Source organism: Myotis myotis, unplaced genomic scaffold, assembly GCF_014108235.1.
Source record: "Myotis myotis isolate mMyoMyo1 unplaced genomic scaffold, mMyoMyo1.p scaffold_m19_p_8, whole genome shotgun sequence".
NCBI lineage: Eukaryota > Metazoa > Chordata > Mammalia > Chiroptera > Vespertilionidae > Myotis > Myotis myotis.
This window is the reverse complement of record NW_023416390.1, coordinates 68,730,171-68,750,122: the sequence shown is the minus strand read 5'-3', so window position 1 is coordinate 68,750,122 and position 19,952 is coordinate 68,730,171. Positions and strand designations below refer to the sequence as shown.

General features: G+C 37.1%; 1 protein-coding gene across 1 annotated transcript in view; it reads right to left on the bottom strand.

Moving 5' to 3' along the window:
• GTDC1 (glycosyltransferase like domain containing 1) overlaps positions 1–11,628 on the bottom strand; it is a 313,164-nt gene extending 301,536 nt beyond the window's left edge. Inside the window, exon 1 of the mRNA XM_036320158.1 lies at positions 11,493–11,628. The gene's annotated coding sequence lies outside the window, so the exon portion shown is untranslated. The remainder of the gene's footprint in view (positions 1–11,492) is intronic.
• Between the last annotated feature and the right edge of the window lie 8,324 nt (positions 11,629–19,952).

The following is a 19,952-nucleotide window of genomic DNA, read 5'->3' as shown; positions in this document are numbered from 1 at the left end:
AGGATTTTTATGGTTTTGCAACTTACATTTAAGGTTGTTTTCTTTTTTTATCCATTTTGAGTTTATGCTTGTGTATAGTGTAAGTTTCATTTTTTTTTTTTTGCATGTACCTCTCCAATTTTCCCATCACCATTTATTGAAGAGACTCTTTTTACTCCATTGTACGTTCTTGCCTCCTTTGTCACATATTTGAGAGTGACTAGGCATTCCAGGTTTCTGCTGCTGAGGCACAAACAATCCACCAATCTTTTAAAAATACACAAATAAAAGAAAAGAACACTCTTAAATGTCAAGGGCTGCACTTAAACTAAATTAGCAAACTATACTCTATAATCAAGCTATATAAGCTAAGACTTGATTTTACTCTACAGGATTCAGTTTCTCAACCTACTGACCAAAGAAATTTATTCTCCTAAAAAAAATGCAGTACTTATTAGAGGGCATCAGTTGCTGAGAATGGAATTTTCTCAGGAACCACTTCCCAAGACAAATTTGAAGTGACAAAAGAGCAGGAAGCAACCAATTGCTTTTAAATATGAAACTAAGACTAAATAACTGTGAAAAATAGTTACAAAACAGAATACAAGTGTTACACAACTTGACAAGGTACAAATTTAATATAACTAATAAGAATTAGGAAGTAGAAAAAGAAACTATGTTAATTTCTTACCTTTCATTACAGAAAATACACTGATACCATAACATATAGTTACTTTTTTAAATATAATGATCCTAATGTCTTAATATTTTCATCATTTTTTCAACTTTAATTTACTTAGGAATTTTTTATTATAAAGAATCATATTTAATTACTGCAACTTCTTTGGCTTTAATTTACTTTTACTTCCTTTAAAACAAAGTAATACTTTACTTAAACAAAAATTGTATATAGAATAATTCTAATCATAACATTTTTCTCTTATTTCTCCGCCTATAAATATATGTATGTACATGGGTATGTGTGTGTATGTTTGTGGGTATGTGTTCATGGAAAGGAGAAACAATGTCTGAAGTCATGTTCTAAATTATAATGATTATTTATTGGAGTACAATTCATTTTTTAAATTTCTTCACTCTTTTCTTATTATTTTTATAATGAGTTTTTATGTAGTAAGTATATGATTATTATTTAATGCAAATCTGTATTTGAAGAACTTGGTAGGGCAACATCATAGAAATCGTGAGTCTGACTCAAAATAAAAAATCATATTTGCCTCAGATATTTCTGTATTTTTAACCCTTTATTCATTCATTAATTCAATTAATAATTGTCTAGTACTCACTATGTAGAAAAAATAGAAGACATTAAACTGTCTTACACATCTTAAATGCCATCATATACTTAATAACAGGATAATTATAAGGTATAATGTCCTAAAAAAGGCACTGATCATATGAAATTTAGAACCTGAAGGGATAAATAACACAAAGACCACTAAACAAAATCTTAATATTTTTTTTTTTGCAATATATCAGCTGTAGGGTTAAAAAACAACAACATGCCCTAACCGGTTTGGCTCAGTGGCTACAGCGTCAGTCTGTGGACTGAAGGGTCCCAGGTTCAATTCCAATAAAGGGCATGTACCTTGGTTGAGGGCACATCCCCAGTGGGGGGGGGTGCAGGAGGCAGCTGATCGATGTTTCTCTCTCATCGATGTTTCTAACTCTCTATCCCTCTCCCTTACTCTCTGTAAAAAATCAATAAAATATATTAAAACAAAAAACACATCATCTTATTCCAACCTGTAATTAAACAAAAAGCAAAATCTAAATAAATAAAATAACATCTCAACGTAGTGGAATAGGGTTTGAGCTCTTCTACTCAGAGAAGGGACTCTACTTCCCATGCTAAAGAAAAACACAAAAAACTATTCTCTCTTATTTGTTTTCTTGCTATCCAATATCTTCCACCTTAGGATATTCCCTTGAGTTACCTCCCTCTGTACAGCCTACCAGGCTAATGGACTTTTTGGCATACAGGGGACATTCTAATGCCTTCTTAGCATATTTTCCCCTATGAACACATTTAATCAAATGCCACAGCTCTAATTCCCCATCTCACGACTGTGTTGTTCTTTTTAAGAAACAATCCATAATAATTTAACTGAACAAGCAAAGCAATGGAAATCTCCAAATTATAGTAATCTATTTACCAGAAACATTCTAAATTTTGAGGAGGGTGGGGTGATATTTTAACAAAAAGATCATTGGCAAAACCCAAAAGAAGATATATATTCAAAAATATGTATATTGATTCACGTCCTTGGTTTACATCTGTTTTTGCTCTGAAGTGGGGGAAAGCCCAGATAACAACTCTTTGAAAAGGTTAAACATAACTTCCCCAGTTGCTTTTTGAAACCCACATAGTACATACTGACATTTGTTGGCTGAGCCTCCACATATGACTTGCAAAAAAGTGGTAAATAATCTCAAAGATGATGCAAACTGCAGGTATGCAAAAGGAAATGCTAAAATGTGTACTATTTATACAGTGTTGAAAGCTCTTAGGGAGATGGTTCAAAAGCATTTTAAAATAATTCTTTGAAATTTGAAGTAAGTGCATCTAACACCAAAACAAAGATTTTATAAATATGAATGATAAACTTTATAGAAGTTATGAATTGCATACATCTTGCCATTTCAGAAAAGTGTTTTGCTGGAAGACAAATAATGTGATTATGTATTGCCTTCTTTTTGTTTTATTGGCCCATGATTCTTCATACCAACATAGAAGAATTCATAGGGGAAGGGGGAATGAAGCGGAGCCATTCAAGTACTCCGATAAAACACACCTAGTTTTCTCTCCATACCAAGAGTGAAGAGTGGAGAGAGAAAGGGGAGAAAGGAGAAGCATTACCAAGATGGAAAGAAAGGTTGTAGGTAAAAGCAAAAATGAGATGTGGGCTTTTACCATGGTGCTGGTCTCCCACAGAATGGAAATGGGAACAATGACACAAGATACATATACATATAAAAGGTCACAAATATGAGCCACAAACCATGGTTAGAAAAACGTGAGAGTGAGTCAGGCAGTGCCACCCAGCCGGAGCACCAACATTCATCACCACTGCTACAGACCATGGGGCAGGGCTGCTGCACTTACAAAGTCAGTGGTGCCTTTGCTGAAGTTGCTATGCTTGGCCTTGGCCAAGGGCTATAACAATGAAGCACAGTGGGAGGAGCATGGTCTTTGTAGTCATGTAGACCTGGGCTCACAACCCATATCTTCTAGTTCTACGTGCAAGATTGCTTCACCTCTATGAGTCTCACTTTGCTCTCGAGCAAAATGGGTACAACTACAACCAGTTCACAGGACTGTCACAATCAGTAGCTGAGGTGATACATGTAGAACACCTGTACATTGCTTGGCAGAAACAAAGAATGTTCAACATGTGAGCTCTTTCCCTATGTCCCTCTCACTTGGTTTTCTACGTACCCCAATAAGATCTAAAACACTCAAAACTCTGCTCTTCCCAGCACTAACAAGGAAACCTGCTAATTTTTAAGTTTTAATATAATGGTTTTGAAGACTGTACATCGATATAAGTGTTCTTTGAAGGTTCCTTTCATCCCAATGGAATACCTTTCAGTCAAATGGGGAACAAATGTAGTGTATTGCAAAGGCGGCTGGACCTGGTGTGACTGCATCTGGGTTCTGGCTCATGGCTGCACTAGCCATGTGCTCTAGTAAATTAGAGTTGCCCTGAATCTCACTTTCCTCATGTAGAAAATGAGAGTACTGAACTAGATGAAGACACCTTCTGGCTTTAAAATTGTATTATATTATCAAAGTATTGCTTGATATTCAACTGGGCTAGGTATTATAAAATGCTTAAGGAACAAATAGGAGGCCCACCCAAATATAAGGAACCTAGAGAGAAAAAAGACAGGTATGTTATAATCAATGAGAGCTATTCATATCCATAAGCACCACGATGAAAACATTAAATAATAATATAAAAAAGAAACATCACACACTAATATAAAAAGAAATACCCTGTCTAAACACACACACACACACACACACACAACACAAAACAAAACAAAACAAAACAAAACAAAACAAAACACAACTGGTGGATAAAAGAGGAAGTTCTGAAAACAGCCTGAACTTAAAAAGCAAGATGAGATTTAGGAAGAAGCAGAACTTAAGCTCTCAAGCAACCAGTGTTTAAAACACAGATAATATCACCTAATATGTATCTGTCAAAACATAAAGGAGGTAAAAAAAAAAAAAAATACGACCTCTTAAAGATATCAAGATATCTTAAGGAGATCCACTATCACATGTTCTACAGTAAGTTTTATATAGATAAAAATTAAAGCTAAAAGAAGACATTATTGGGAGTTGGGGGAGGGGGGGAGGGTACAGAGGAGAGAACTGAATTGAAAAAACTTTAAAATCTAAACTCTTTAGTATGGTATCCCAGACCCTTTATAATTTGGTCCCAACTTTTCTTTCTAGCTTCATCCCCAACATCCCACCACCAATAAATCTCATACTCTTGGCTTAAAGGGGCTATTCATCATTCCCTGATTTGTAGCCCCAAGTGACTGAAAATAAGGGAATGTGACTTAAAATAAAAACAAGATAAATCAAAAAGAAATATGAAAATCTCTCTGCTTCTCTAGCTCTTAAGACTTCTCTGTAACTTGACAGAATGTCTCAACATATCTAAAGAGAAAATGCACCAAAAAGAAGGTGGAGGAAGGGAGGACTGGTGAGCAAAGGAAGCAGAGAAGCAGCTGAGGCCAATGTTCACAAGATCAAACTAAGCCACAGGAGAGGAAACCTGGGCTGAGTTGACTCAAATAATATGGTTTACTTGGCAAATCTCTGCCTACGGTGGGTAAGGGAGCCTCAAGCTAACTCAGTTGAAAGATACCTCTTCAAACAAATAACCCTTGGGTCCTCTTTCCATGCTCAACGGGGGTCTCTGGCACCATGGCTCCCATGTATCTTGTCAGAAGAAAGAGACTGCACTGGTCAGAAACGCTGGGTCAACTTGACAGCTGTATTTCTCAGTCATCAGTTGACCTCCATATTAACAACCTGGCGTCACAAGAAGCCTGTCTACTGGGAAACAATGGACTGATCTGCCAAATCAAGCAATCCAACCTGCTGGACAGTTGTAGTTCTCATTGGAAATTAACAAATTGACAAGTGCACAAAAATATATATATATATATATATAGAGAGAGAGAGAGAGAGAGAGAGAGAGAGAGAGAGAGAGAGAGAATGAGAATCTGTATATTTCTAGGAGCATGGCTAATGTGAGCCTGCCCCGGGAGACATCCACTCTCAGGGGGCCTAGCATATCAGGTGCCTGAAAGTGTAAGGTCAAACACTAGACCCTGGACTGCAATGACTCCACGAAGGGGAAGGCCAGTCCCTGAGGCCTACTGGCAACTTTGCATAGCTCGGCAACAAATGTCTTTAATGTTCACACTATAACATGTGGCACATATATTTGTGATTTCATTCCTCTATTCATACAATATTTCCTTTTTCCAAAATGCCCTCCTCCCCCCACTTCTCCACCTGGAAAATAACTCTTCCTCTTCCACTTTCTCCCCCTCCTCCTCCTCCTAGTCGTTGTCCTCCTCCTCCACCTCTTCCTTCATTTCCTCCTCCTCCTCCTCCCCCTTCTTTAAGGCTATAGCTCAAATGTCACTTCTCTGTCACATCTTCCCAAACCACTCAGGTAAAATTAATCACATCCTCCTGGGCGCTGTCATAGCAACCAGTGTACACCTCCCTCTGCCTGTGCTCTCAAATCAGAATGGGGAATTCAGGCTGACTCCTCCTATTACCTGCTCACCTCCCCAGCAAGGCACATGCATCGATCTATATTAACAACTATCATGTGTGCTTTAAGTGCTCACTCAGTGTTGCAATGAGGGGAAGGTTAAGGGGTGACAAGGGATAGGTAAGGAGGTGGAAGAAAACAGCATGACCTGAGAAAGTGAGACTAGATAAGGTCTGTGTGGAAAGAGAACAAGGCCAAGAGCAAAGGGTTCACTAAATGTTACTGAAGAAATAATAGGGAGGAAACTTATGAACAAATTATTAAGGGTCTTGAAAAAGTTGATAAAAGGGGTATAAACGGGATTGAGTAGGCAAGAGAAAACCTTAGTAAGTTCTCAGAGAGAAGAGGAACATCAGGACTTTAATAAAGAGCAGAATGTGGTTGTAAAAAGAACTATAAGGGACCAGAGATGGGGGCCAGAGTTTGAATTCCTCCCCTCACTCCCCCCCCAACCACACATAATGACTAGCAAGTTATTTAACTCCTGTAAGCTTTAAGTTTACTTATTTATAAAATGGAAATAATAATATCTACCCTGCACAGCAGTTCTGAAAATTAAATCATATTATCTAGCACAGTAACTAAGATACTGTACCAATCTGTAGTAGCTGCTACTGTGCCTGGTTATACAGATACCACTCTAGCCCTGTAAGGAAAGTAAATGAAAGCAGATGGCTGGAAGGTGAAATACCATTTAATAGGAAATTACAATAGTCCCTTGATTGGGCACAGGTACAGACTTAAAGTCACATTTCCTTAGCTTTAGTAATACCTCTTCCCTTACCCAGCAATGAAACCTCAGACAAGTCACCTCTTTCAGTACATATTTCCTGACCTGCAAACTGGAGTAATAAATGCTAGCCTTCCTATTTTACAATTTGAATGTTATTTTAAATAGAAAAAAAATACATTTTAAAGTGTTTCACACACTATAAAATACTTTGGAGAACAGGAAGAAATGAAGAGAACAGTACAAATTTAAGAAATATCTTCAAAAAGACTCAAGGACATTAGAGACATTTGGAGACACCCTTATCCAAATAAAAAATATCAAGGTATTGAGAATGCTTCTTTAAAAGAAACCCAGAGATTCCGAGGAGAAAACACACTGAAGGAGATGCTTGGTCAAGGTCTGTTCGGACGCAAAAGGACATCTAAATAAAAGCAGGTGCGAGGGCAGGACTGGCTTTGGGTGATGGGCACTGATGTGAAGTGGAGCTCTGAGAACTGCCAGCAACAGCCATCAGAGTGACATGTAAGAAAAATGATGATTTATCTTTTACACAAATGCAAAGAAAGGAGAACTAAAGTTGTAATATTCAAAATGCAGTAGGTAAATACCTAGCAAAGGGCAAGGACAAAACCCACCCCATAAGAGAAGACAGGTATTACGAAAAATGTGTGGGCAGCAAAGCTCAGAGCAGAAATCCAAAGTACATGCAATAGAAAAGCAAGGTCAGGTGGCATTAGCATGTCAAGGAGATTGAGAACTGAGGGGGGGAAATCCTCTACCATTGGCTAGAATGTGGTCACCAGTGACCTTCAAGAGTGCAGTGCCAGTACAAAGGTGGGACCAAAGCCAGATTGCAAGGAGTTAATCATAATTCTATGATCCTAACCCGAAATAGCAGCTGCCAGTAAACTGAAGGTGAAATTCACAGATAAGAGAAAAGCGCATTTAATAATTGAAAGGGGACAAACTTTATCTCAAAAAAAGCTTCTTAGGATTTTTAACACTTCCACAGGAGGAGGACGACTTTGGTTTTTCAAAATCTCCCAAAAGACATATGTAAGTAGCAAAACACATGGAAGTTAGATTTTGCTGCCACTGAAGGACAAAAAAAGAGGTTACTTAGCCCTACTAGTGGCCTAAACCTTTGATTACAATTATTCACATGCTCTAAATAAGGCATTTCAGTAACTAAGTTATATTAACTATTACAGGCAAGTCATAATATCCTTTGAATAAATTACATATTACTAAAAGAAGATTAGTTAATAACGTTACTATATTATATTTAATAAGTAAACATTGCTTTCTAATGACCCAAATTTCCATTTTTTAATGTTTATGTATATCTAAGCAAGACATATAGATATCTTTTTGTGGTTCTGTTCATAAACTACACTAACTGATATTTTATTTAAATAAGTACTCAGAGTTACTTTTGATTACATTTAAAGGTATAATACGCTCAAAAAGATCAGTTAAAAATAAAATCATTCTAAAAACCATAATGTGGAAAGATGAGTAAAACTCAGGAAGAGTCAGGCTCCCGGCATCTGGCTTGAGGCAGGTCTTCAAAAGAATAGAACAAACAATGCTAAAATCTGTACATAACCACAAAGGACCATGAATAGACAAAGCAAACTTAAGAAAAAAGAGCAAAGCTGATTTTAAATTATATATGTTGCAAAGCTACAGTAATCAAAACAGTATGGTACAGGCATAAAAACAGACACATAGATCAATGGAACAGAATAAAAACCCCAGAAGTAAACCCATGACTATATGATCGATTAATTTAGAACAAAAGGAGCCAATGGGGAAAGCACAGTCTCTTCAATAAATGATGTTGCCCTGGCCAGGTAGCTCAGTTGGTTAGAGCATTTTCCCGATTCGCCAAGGTTGCGACTTTGATCCCAGGTCAGGCCATATACAAGAGGCAACCAATGAATACATAAAAGAGTGGAACAACAAATCGATGTTTCTTTCTCTCTCTCTCCCTCTTTCCCTCCCTCCATCCTTCCACTCTTCCTTCCTCCCTCCCTTTCTCTCTGTCTTTAAAATCAATAAATAAAAATATTTTTTAAATCAAACTAGACCCTATTTTTACCACACACAAATTTCACTCAAAATGGATTAAAGACTTTGAACATAAGATCTAAAACTGTAAAACTCCTAGAGTAAAATATAGGGAAATAGTTTCTTGACATCAGTCTTGGTGACAATTTCTTTATTTGATAACAAAATCAAAGACAACAAAAGCAAAAATGAATAGGTGAAACTATAGCAAATGAAAAAGCTTCTGCAGGGTAAAGGAAACCATCAACATAATGAAAAGACAACCTACAAAAAATATCTGCAAACCACATATCTGATAAGGCATTAATATCCAAATTACACAAAGAATTCATACAACTCATTAGCAACATTTCAAAAAAAATCCAATTTAAAATGGGCAGAGGATATGAATAGACATTTTTCTAAAGAAAAAAATACAGATGGTCAACAGGCATAAAAAGGTGCTCAACATCATGAATCACTAGGGAAATACAAATCTAAACCACAATGAGATATCACCTCACACCTGTGAGAATGGCTATCATCAAAAAGATAAGAAATAACACGTGCTGGCAAGGATGCAGAGAAAAGGGAATGCTAGTGCACTGCTGGTGAGAATGTAAATTGGTGCATTCACTATAAAAAACAGTATGGAGGTTCCTCAGAAATTTAGAAAATGGGACTACCATATGATCCAGAAATTGAACTTCTGGGTATTTATCTGAAGGAAACAAAAACACTAACTCGAAAAGCTATCTGCACTCCCTTGTACATAGCAGCATTATTTACAATAGCCACGAGATGGGAACAACCTAAATGTCCATCAATAGAGGAATAAAGACAATAAAGTACATGCATGAAATGAAATATTATTCAGCCATAAAAAGGAAGAAAATCCTGCATGTACAACAACATGACTCAGACAAGTAAAGACAAGTACTATGATCTCACTTACTAGCAGAATCTAAAAGCAAACAAACAAACACAAACCTTATAGATACAGAGAACAGACTGGAGGTTAGAAGAAGCAGGGGTTGGGAGTAGAGTGTGGACAAAATGGGAAAAGGTGGTCAAAAGGTACAAACTTCTTGTTATAAAGTAAATAAGTCATGAGAATGTAATGTACAGCCTGGTGATTACAGTTAATAATACTGTATTGTATATTAAAAGTTGATAAGGAAAGAAATCTTAAAAGTTATCATCACAAGAAAAAAAATTGTGTAACTATGTGTGGTGATGACTTATTGTAGTGATCATTACACAATATACACATATATTGAATCATTATGTTACACCCCTAAAGCTAATATAATGCTACATGTCAATAACATGCCAATAAAAAAAATTGTTAAAAATTTTTTCTAAAAACGGGAACGAAGGCAATTGTATCTCACTCACCAAAACTTTGCCCTAACTTCAAAAGTGTGGATGGTATCAAGTTACTTCTTAGCTTTTTTGCATAATAAAACATTGTAACAAATTAATAAGTACAGACATAATAGAAAAATGTCATTTGGGTCAAGTTTTATCTTTCTCACCTCCAAATACTACTTACAACAAACTGACCATACAGAATTTGCTCTGTTTTGATTGCCAACAGTGGAAGAAATATAATGAAACACACCAAACAAAATGAACAGAAAAAAAGAATCAGTACACCAGAAAAACCCAAGTTTCCTGGATTCTGACTAAGTCCAGAATTCATAAGTCCTGGTTTTAGCACAGCCCAACCCATGAATAAACCATTTAATTACTAAACTACTGAGTTTTCCTCTTTTAGTAAAGAAAAATCTCACCTACTCCACCTACTTCTAAAACTGTTGTGATGATAAAATGAAACAGCATATGTAAGAAATATAAATAATTACATTTGTGAAGAATTATAACTATACACACAGAACTTCACAAATATAAGGCAGCAATCCATCAATCATCATTTTATAGTACAGATGGATTATTTTAATGAATTCATACAATATGCTTAACGAAATCCTAATATTATAATGCCATTCATTATTTCAATTATTCTCTGAACTTTCATGGACATACTTAGTTGTAAATGACAATCTAGTTAAATCTTGATCAATCAAGTTAAGACTTTTACACTGTTCATAAGGTTGTTTACTCAAGAAAAAAATAATAGCAGTTAAATTCAAATTGGATAAAATATATTTCTTAGCTTCTCTTTTAACAATCTGGTAGGAAAGAAAAACCTAATTAAATAACAGACAAGATTATTACTATTTATATTTCATTTGGCAGAGTTCACAGAGGTTTTTCTTCTTCTTATAGGTCTGAAATCACCTCTACTAAAGATACAACTCTAATTCTTATTAAATATTGTTTTCGAGATAGAACCAAACTACTCAACTGTGCTTCTTTTTCTCCATAGAATAGTCAAACCTTTCTACCTGATTTTCAAAGAGAGTGAGTATAAAAATTTTCGTTACATTTTCAAGCAGAGGTTTGGTCTTCTGTTAAAATAAAGTAACTGCATAGAAATAGTTTTTAGATAAAATCATCATGTCATAAAACATGACAGTAGGCACAAGCATTTGAAAAGCACTTCAAGGGTGACCCTATTTGCTCACACTCTAGAAATAAACATATAATCCATGCTGCTTTCTTAATCACTGCAATCTAAATATTGAACAGCTTGGCTCCCGATATTACTTTACCAGCATACAGGAGAAACCAGACTGGCCATTTGGATGAGATTAATCAGTGTAAGAATTATCCATTTTGGAGGCTTAGGTCTCTCTAAGACTGAGACCAGTCTTGAGGCTAAATGTAAATCTACAAAAAAGAAAGCTTGCCTTCCAGTACTTTCCTACATGAAGACAGAGAAATCACCGATAACGAAGTATTTCAGAGTAGACAATAATATAAATGCTCACATTTAACCTAAGGCTCCAGGAGGTGAGCAGATTTGAGATGATGTCTGAAAACACGTCAGTGCCTTTTTCTGCAGGGCTTTTCCAGAATCCAGCCCTTCAAGCTTGTCCCTCCATCTCTTTCAATTCACCACCCTACCTTCGCAGTTTCCTGAGCAAGCCATGAAATCAGTGGAGGAAGGGAAGATAAAAAAATTTATTTCACTACCTTGGTGGCTCAACCTAAATCTCTGGTTTAAACATCTCTGACAATCAATAAATCTTAGCAGAAAGGGAAGTTACACACACACACACACACACACACACAGTTGAAGCTTCTGTGCACCCAACCCTGATCCCATTTCCCTCCCTCTTTCCCAGAGGAAACCACTTTGCCAACGTGTGTCTGTCGGTCCCATCACTGACTATTTAAACATCAACCCCATGTGATTGCTTTTACAGACTTAAACTCCATAACCCACAGGCTGTGACTGATACTGCCCTCTGTATGGCATCTAGTAAAGTAACTGGTTACTGTAATCATTTCAATGTTACAAATACCTCTAAAAATTAATAAATATTTAGTAAAACTAATTAAATAGAACCATACATTATGATAAGGAAAACAAATCTCTTCCCTGTATTTATGAAGCTCAGCTAGGCATCTATTATGTACAGTTGTTCCAAAAATTCAACTTATTGAAAAACTGGATTTTTAATTTAAAAGACTGAATAAACTTTAAAATACAAAAAAAAAAAAAATTCAGTTTGGAAAAATACATCTTTCATGCAAATAATTCCCTATAAATTCAGTAATTATAATTTATTCTGATTTTTTTGTTTCACCACATTAAAGGTATTTTCCTATATTCCCTAGGCAGCAACAAATAACACCATGCATGAGGACTGATATAATCACATGCCAAAAAAGACAGACCAGCACCCTCACACTCCAAACTCCCCTCTGTGGCTTCTTCATGTCCCATATGTTGCTAATAAAACCGTTTCAATCATACCTATGAGACAGTTTTACTGAACAGTACCAGGCCTCTTGATTCTTCATAAGGCAAACAGTACCACCAGAACTGTTACAAATGCAAATTTCAAAACTGAGGTAAATAGAGTGTGTGTATGTGTGTGTGTGTGTGTGTGTGTGTGTGTGTGTACATAGATACAAATATATATTGGAGCACAGAAACTTGCACTAAAACCACAATTCCAATGTCTGATTTTTTAAGATATATTTTTTTTATTGATTTCAGAGAGAAAGGGAGAGGGAGAAAGAGGAAAAACATCAATGATGAGAGAGAATCATTGATCAGCTGCCTCCTGCACACCCCCTACTGGGATTTGAACTCACAATCTGAGCATGTGCCCTAACCAGGAATTGAACCATGATCTCCTGGTTCATAGGTTGATGCTCAACCACTGAGCCACACCAGCCCAGCTCCAATATTTAATATTTAAGCTCTTAAATGCCCAGCAATGTAGAAATATAGAAGGTTCTAGCATCTGACAACAGTATGAAAGTCAAGAAACAATATGTGTATTATCATCCTTTTATATTGTTATATGATTTATTCAAATTTCTGACTGCTAAGAAATCATGACAGCCAGAAGTCTTGTAATAATTATAGATACAAAAAGGAAGGAAAAAATAATGGAACATTTAAGAAACATTAGAAATTTCACAAACATACTATATTGATAACAATCCAGTATTCATGTGCCTGACTTCCTACTTCAGGATGTTAAACATTTCCATCACATTATAGTTAAATTCACCATATGTAAAGTTTTCTTATAAAACATGAATGCTAAAAGTATATGATTAACAAAATATTTTTAAATAAAAAAGTCTGTAAGCACTGCTAATATAGGAAAATGCTCAATTAGATCAAGGCAAATGCATCTCAATTTTTTTGAGAAAACTTCTCCTGGGGACCCCTCCCTAAAATGTTACTACAACATAACCTCAATTAGTAAGTCCTCTGGGGCAGGACTCCTTTTAATAAGTCAGCCAAAGAACAAAAGGAATATGAGGAATTCTAGTCTCCTTTGAACTGCCAAGGCCACAAATAGGAAACACGAGGCAGAGGTGCTGGTTCAAGTACAAATATTTCATTTTTGAAAGAGCTATGGCAGGTACAGCAGATTTATTCTCAACACTCACACAACCCCACTCTAGCATGTCTTACAATGCAATGGTGGCTGGAAAGCTAACGGGTACTTTTGCTAGACTCTCTTTTCAACTTGAGATCTGCATGTGCCCTAGGTTTCCCAAGCAGGAGCACTCCTAGGAAACCAGGAAAGAGAGACCCAAGCACAGACAGGTCAGCCCATGCAGCAGTGATGGCAAGCAAGATGATGGTTCTTCTGGCGCCAGCATCAAAAGCCAAGAATCCTCAATCCTCATTCAGCGGCTTCCAAACCTGGGCTGGGCAGCCCGGTTCTTCTGCAGAGATGGCTCTGGCGCCCCCGGCAAGCCAGCTGAAAGTGTGGCTCCAGAAGTTATTCCTACCAGCTCAGCCTGGAGTCTTTCTTCTGCTCCCTCAATGATCCCGTGAACTATTACAACTTAGTAAGTCCCTTCTGCTTCACCCGGCTTTAATGATTCTGTGAACTGCCACTAAGAGCCTTTCCAATATATGGGCCAACTGAACAGGACCCATGAAATAAATTTCCAAATACAATACCCAAACTAAGCTTTAAAATATAAACCTACTGTTGCAGAACAGTGTGAATGCACTTAATGCTACTAAATTACATGTACAGAGTGGGACAAAAGCAGGTTTACAATTGTTCACATGGAAAGTAATATAATAATTAATAAAGAATAAACTCTTTTGTGTACTCACAACTGTAAGCCTACTTTTTGCCCCACCTTGTACTTAAAAATGGTTAAAATGGTAAATTTTATGCTATGTATCTTTTATCACAATAAAAAAATATTTTCATAAACATACTTAAAAAACTATATTCAGGCCGAAACCGGTTTGGCTCAGTGGATAGAGCGTCGGCCTGCGGACTGAAGGGTCCCGGGTTCGGTTCCGGTCAAGGGCATGTACCTGGGTTGCGGGCATATCTCCAGTGGGAGATGTGCAGGAGGCAGCTGATCGATGTTTCTCTCTCATCGATGTTTCTAACTCTCTATCTCTCTCCCTTCCTCTCTGTAAAAAATCAATAAAATATATTTAAAAAAAAAAAAAACTATATTCAGGCCTAGGAATCAAGAACTCTTAGATAAACTCGGTTTTGTAAATTTACTCCTTTTCCAATAGTATCAAGCAAGTAAGTCGCTTAGTCTCTTGGTCTGGCCGCTTGGCCTCTAAGAATAAAACGTGGAAGAAATCTCAATAAAGAGTAGGGACAAGACAAACACGAACATTCTGTAATGGGTGAAGTGGAAGAGGGGGTCGAGGACAAGGCAGTATTTGTGGCAAAAATTACTACGCGATTACTATGAGCCAAGGGCTTTACATATATCCTTGTTTAATCCTCTCAAGAACAACACTTGCCCAACCCATCACAATAATGCAAAACCAGGTGCTTAATCCTTTTCTTACTGATGACAAAACAGAGGAAGGAAGCTAAGCAACTTGCCCAAGGTGCACAGCTAGTGACTTCTGGAGTAATGACGGATCAAGCTCTGACTGACTCCAAAGCCCTGGCTCTTTCTCTCCCACATTTCTCTTACCGACTGCCACGGCCACAGTGCTCAGCAGTCAAGGGCTAATTAAATTATCCACCGCAATGGAATCATCGCAGAGCCAGGGAAGCAATTCCTGAAAAGTGTCACCCAGACCATTAATAGAGTATGCCCTGTAGAGTCAAGTGTGATGCTCAAACACAGAAATAACTAGATGATGATGATTATGATGATAATAGCATCCAGCCACCATTTACTGAGTGCCTATTATGTTTAAAGTGCTTCATATACATTACTTCATTTAATCTCCTGACCATCCAGTAAGAAATACACAGTAGGTGTTACCTTCATTGAACATGAGAGGCAGAGAGATTGGCAACTCTGTCCAAGATCACACCGCAAGCCAAGTTCAGAGCCAGGATCTGAACCCAAGTCTCTATGATGCCAAAGCAGGTGAGTGGGAACTACCATTTACATTTCCTTTCATCTTCTAGAGAGCCAAACATGGACCTTATACAGGTAAATAATCAATAAATAAGTGATTTTACCAAATGCACAATAAAGGTTCCACAGATTTAACAGTCTAGTGCTGGCACAGAGTGAAAAAAACACAAAGAACTGGTAACGAAGAGCCCGTCCCTGAAGATCAGTGTGCGTTTGCCAGTAAAAGCGAAAGGATCAAAGCCCCTTCCTCAGACTCTTGCAGCCGAGCACACTCCTCACTTCCCCTCCCACCACAAGGAAAAGCTACAGACATGCCTTGCTCCAGCCACACACTACCCTGCCCTTAGAGAACTGTATGAAAGCAAGGAAATCACCTGAAAGGCATCTACCTCAGCAGGTCGGCTGGGGCCCGAGCATTTGCAACTTGAACACACTCCCAGGTGACACTGCACCAGACCGTGCTAGTTTCAATTATTATCATCCTAAAACTTCTTTTTGTCTTACAATTTCAGCTACCAAAGAGTGATTAATTAGGAAGATGGCGTTTATCTTCTCTTTGGTACAGCATGGCTTTATAATGGAGATGTAATTAACAAGCTGGAAAATAGCCAAAGGATTGGCAGAGTGGAAGCTAGGGAGGACTACATAGTCTACATCCAGATAATCAATAGGTACACGAGACCTTTGAAACTATCAATGACACATGTAATATGCGTCTGTTAGAAGTTATGAGGTTGGGTGTGGAGGTAGAGAGAAGGGAATAAAATTTGAATAAATGAAATAAAATTCGAATAAAGAGAATAAAATTATAAAGTATATAACTCCATGTAGAAACTAGCACAAAGAAAAAAATGTTGCCCTAGCCCGCTACAAAACTGTACTTTTTGAGAAAAAATAGGCTTAACTTTTAGTGAAATACCATTAACAAACATTTCCCAAATAAACATTACTACTCTTAACAGAATAAAAAGTTAAAAGTAACAGGAATTCAGTTTATTCCCAGATGATAATAATGAGCTGCAAAAGGTCAAGAAAACCCAAAACAGTACATACACAATGATGGAGTCACTGTTCTCTTTTATTTACAAACAGAGAGAGAAACTTAATTATTTAGTATCATTATGACAGACACACCCATATATGGAAATAATAGTTTGTGTAGTTAACTCAAAACATGGTCCAAAACCACATGTGCTGGAAACATAGAAAATCCTGTCTCATGAAGCAAAAACGCCAGTATTTAAAATTACATGCTGGCAGAATTTGGCTTATAGAGTATAGCCTTCTGTTAAACAAAAGGCAGTCCATGATTTTGTTTTTGTTTGCTTTAATTCAATTGACATCAGGACACTAGAAGTTTACCAAGATACCCATCAAAAGTAAATAAAAACTGAAAAAGCAACTAAAAAGAAAAAGAAACTGACATAGTGGAACTGATAGGGTGGAAAAAAATAGAAAATAATCCAAATGTCTATCAACAGCATGAAAGATAAATAGGAGCATAATCATACAACTGGATATAATACAGCCCTAAAAATCAGTGACCTGTGGCAGTGGAGTCATAGCCTAAACTGTGTTCCCCAAAAATTCATATCTTAAAGCCCTAATCCCTAGGAGCTCAGAATGTAACTGTATTTGGAGATAAGGCCTTTAAAACAAGACCATAAGGGTAGGCTCTACACCAGTATAGCTAGTGTCCTTATAGGAGGTAATCTAGACACACAGAGACACACCAGAGGTGTGCATCCACAGACACGTGAGGACAAAGCAAATAGGGTGGCCAGAAAGAAGGTGGCCGTCTGCAAACCAAGGAGAGAGACCACAGAAAACGGCAAATCTGCCAATACCTTCATCTTGCATTTCTAGCTTCCAGAACTGTAAGAAAATGAATTTCTGTTGTTTAAACCACCCAGTCTGTGGTATTTTATAATGGCAGCTCTGGAAAATTAATACAAATGGCCTCAAACTCACATTCATAAGAATCATCTGGAAGCATGGTGACACTGTGAGCTGTGCCTGTTCACTGGGTCTGGGGGAAGCCTGAAACAGAGCTGGCTTCCTGGGTGTGTGAACAGGCTTGCTCTGGCCCTCTTCTGGGTTTAATGCTCTACTGGCGCCATCTTGAAATTATTAATAGTTTCTGAACATGGGGCCTAGCATTTTCATTGTGCACTGGGCTATACAAATGTTTCTGAGCCAGGCCTGAGACTCTGTATTTCTAACAAGTCCCCAAGTGATGCTGAAGTTGCTGATTGGGGATCAGATTCTGAGAGGCACTGAGATATCCCTAGTAATGAGCATCTTTTCATGATGTTATTGGCCATTTTTTTATTTCTTCTGATAAATATCTAGTCAGATAACTTGCCCATCTTTAAAAACTGAGTGGTAACTTCATGATTGAGCTCCTAATATACTGTGGATGCAAGTCCCTTATCAGACAGATGATTTGCAAATATTTTCTCTCATTCAATGGGTTGTCAGTTCATCTTCTTGATGGGTTACTTTTGAAGCACAAAAGTTTTACATTTTGATAAAGCCCAATTTATCTACTTTCCTTTTTGTTACTTGTGCTTTTGGTGTCATACCTGTCCAGTAGGTGTTTCCTGAAAGAAGGACTGGCTCCACTACACCAAGATGCCTCCATATTTTAATTCAATTGTTGCCCAAGTAAAGGAGATCAAGTAAAAAGGGAAGAGTAAAGATTTAAAGGCGCAATGGGGCAATATTCTTTCATATATTCAATTATCATTGAGAATATACATTAGTATCAACTGTGGAAGGTTTTCATATCACAGCATAAGAAGTAAGGATTTAAAATGTCAATTGTGTTCTCACTGCTAAGAAACTTTCACTCACTTAACCTTGCCTGCTCTAACTGCCAATCCCTAATATTGAGCAAATTCACTGTATAACACCTTCCTTCTGACTCCCACGCTATTGAATAATGATGAAGACACAAGGCACTTGAGAGGTGGTGACAATAAAAATGTATGCTTAGATTCTTGGCTAGAAATTCTTGCATTGGGAATGCTTCCTCTTCGACCACAGCAGTTGCTCCAAATATTTTCCTCTTTTTTAAAGTCCTCAACACCACTTCTGCCTACCAACTCTTAGCAGATGATCCCTCTTTTCCTTCAATAAACGTTCCTGGTGATGTAACATGAGCCACTAAGCTCCTCCTATAATTTACAAGAAGATAATAATCCCACATATTTTCTTTCCCTCCCAATTTACAAGTAGGGTTCCTTTTTCTCTCAAAGTGTAGCCTATGCAGCTATGTAAAATTCTGCCACCTCCTGTAAAACTGTGAACCACCAATTATTCCCTCTGTAAAATCTTCAACCCCTTCCTTACCACCAGGGCCTTTGTTTCTATTAACAAATTCATCCATTTGCCTCAACCATTAATATCCTTTCCCCTTATCATTTCAACTTTCCCAACCAAGTGTTTCCAGAGGAGTCTACCTCACTGTCTCCATATCCTTGTCTTCAAATGCACTCATCAATACTGTATTATCTGGTTTCTAACCATACCACTCTGCTGAAGTCACCCTCAAAAGTCTCCAGTGGTTACCAAATACCAAATGAACTTTATTTGGTCTTCATGTATCTTCATATCTACACAGTATTCAATAGTGTTCACTATCCTATCTCTTAAACTTTCTTGTTTCAACTTCCATAATAATAGTATACTCTTCAGGCTCTACTTTTACTTTTTTCTCACAAGTAACTCATTCCTCCAAGTACTTCCTAAATATATGCATTCTTAATTACCCAGACTTATCAATTTAGCCACCTTACTCTCACACAAACTCTTCTCATACAAACTCTTCTTTTCACTCCTATTGTTACCACCCCAAATTCAGGTTTCATATTACCAGTTGTCTGAACCACTAAGACAGCCTTCCAATTAACTGGTCACCGTGACTCTACTATTACTCCCTAATCCAATGGTTTTCGACCAGTGTGCCAAAAGAGGCACATGGTGCACCACAACAATTTTAAAACATGCCATACCTCACTATTTAGTTAGGGGCACTGACCTCTTTTCCCTTAGATTGTCAAATAACAAATGATAACAGCCAACACAACAATAGCCGTTTGATGTGAATTAATCAAAATTATACTTACTATTTTTGTCAGATCAGCAAAATGTATAATATATTTTTTGGTGTGCTGCAGAATTTTAGTAATTAGTTCATGTGTGCCATGAGATGAAAAAGGTTGAAAATTGCTGCCCTAATCCAAGAAACCAACGAAACCAACTTTTTTACTTCTTTGGTAACATTCCTAAAGTGCGGCTCAATTGCCTCATTTTTCCATTTAAAATTGAGAGGAAATATGCATTCAAAAAAACATTTGGTATAAATCTTAGCTCTGACAATTACCTGT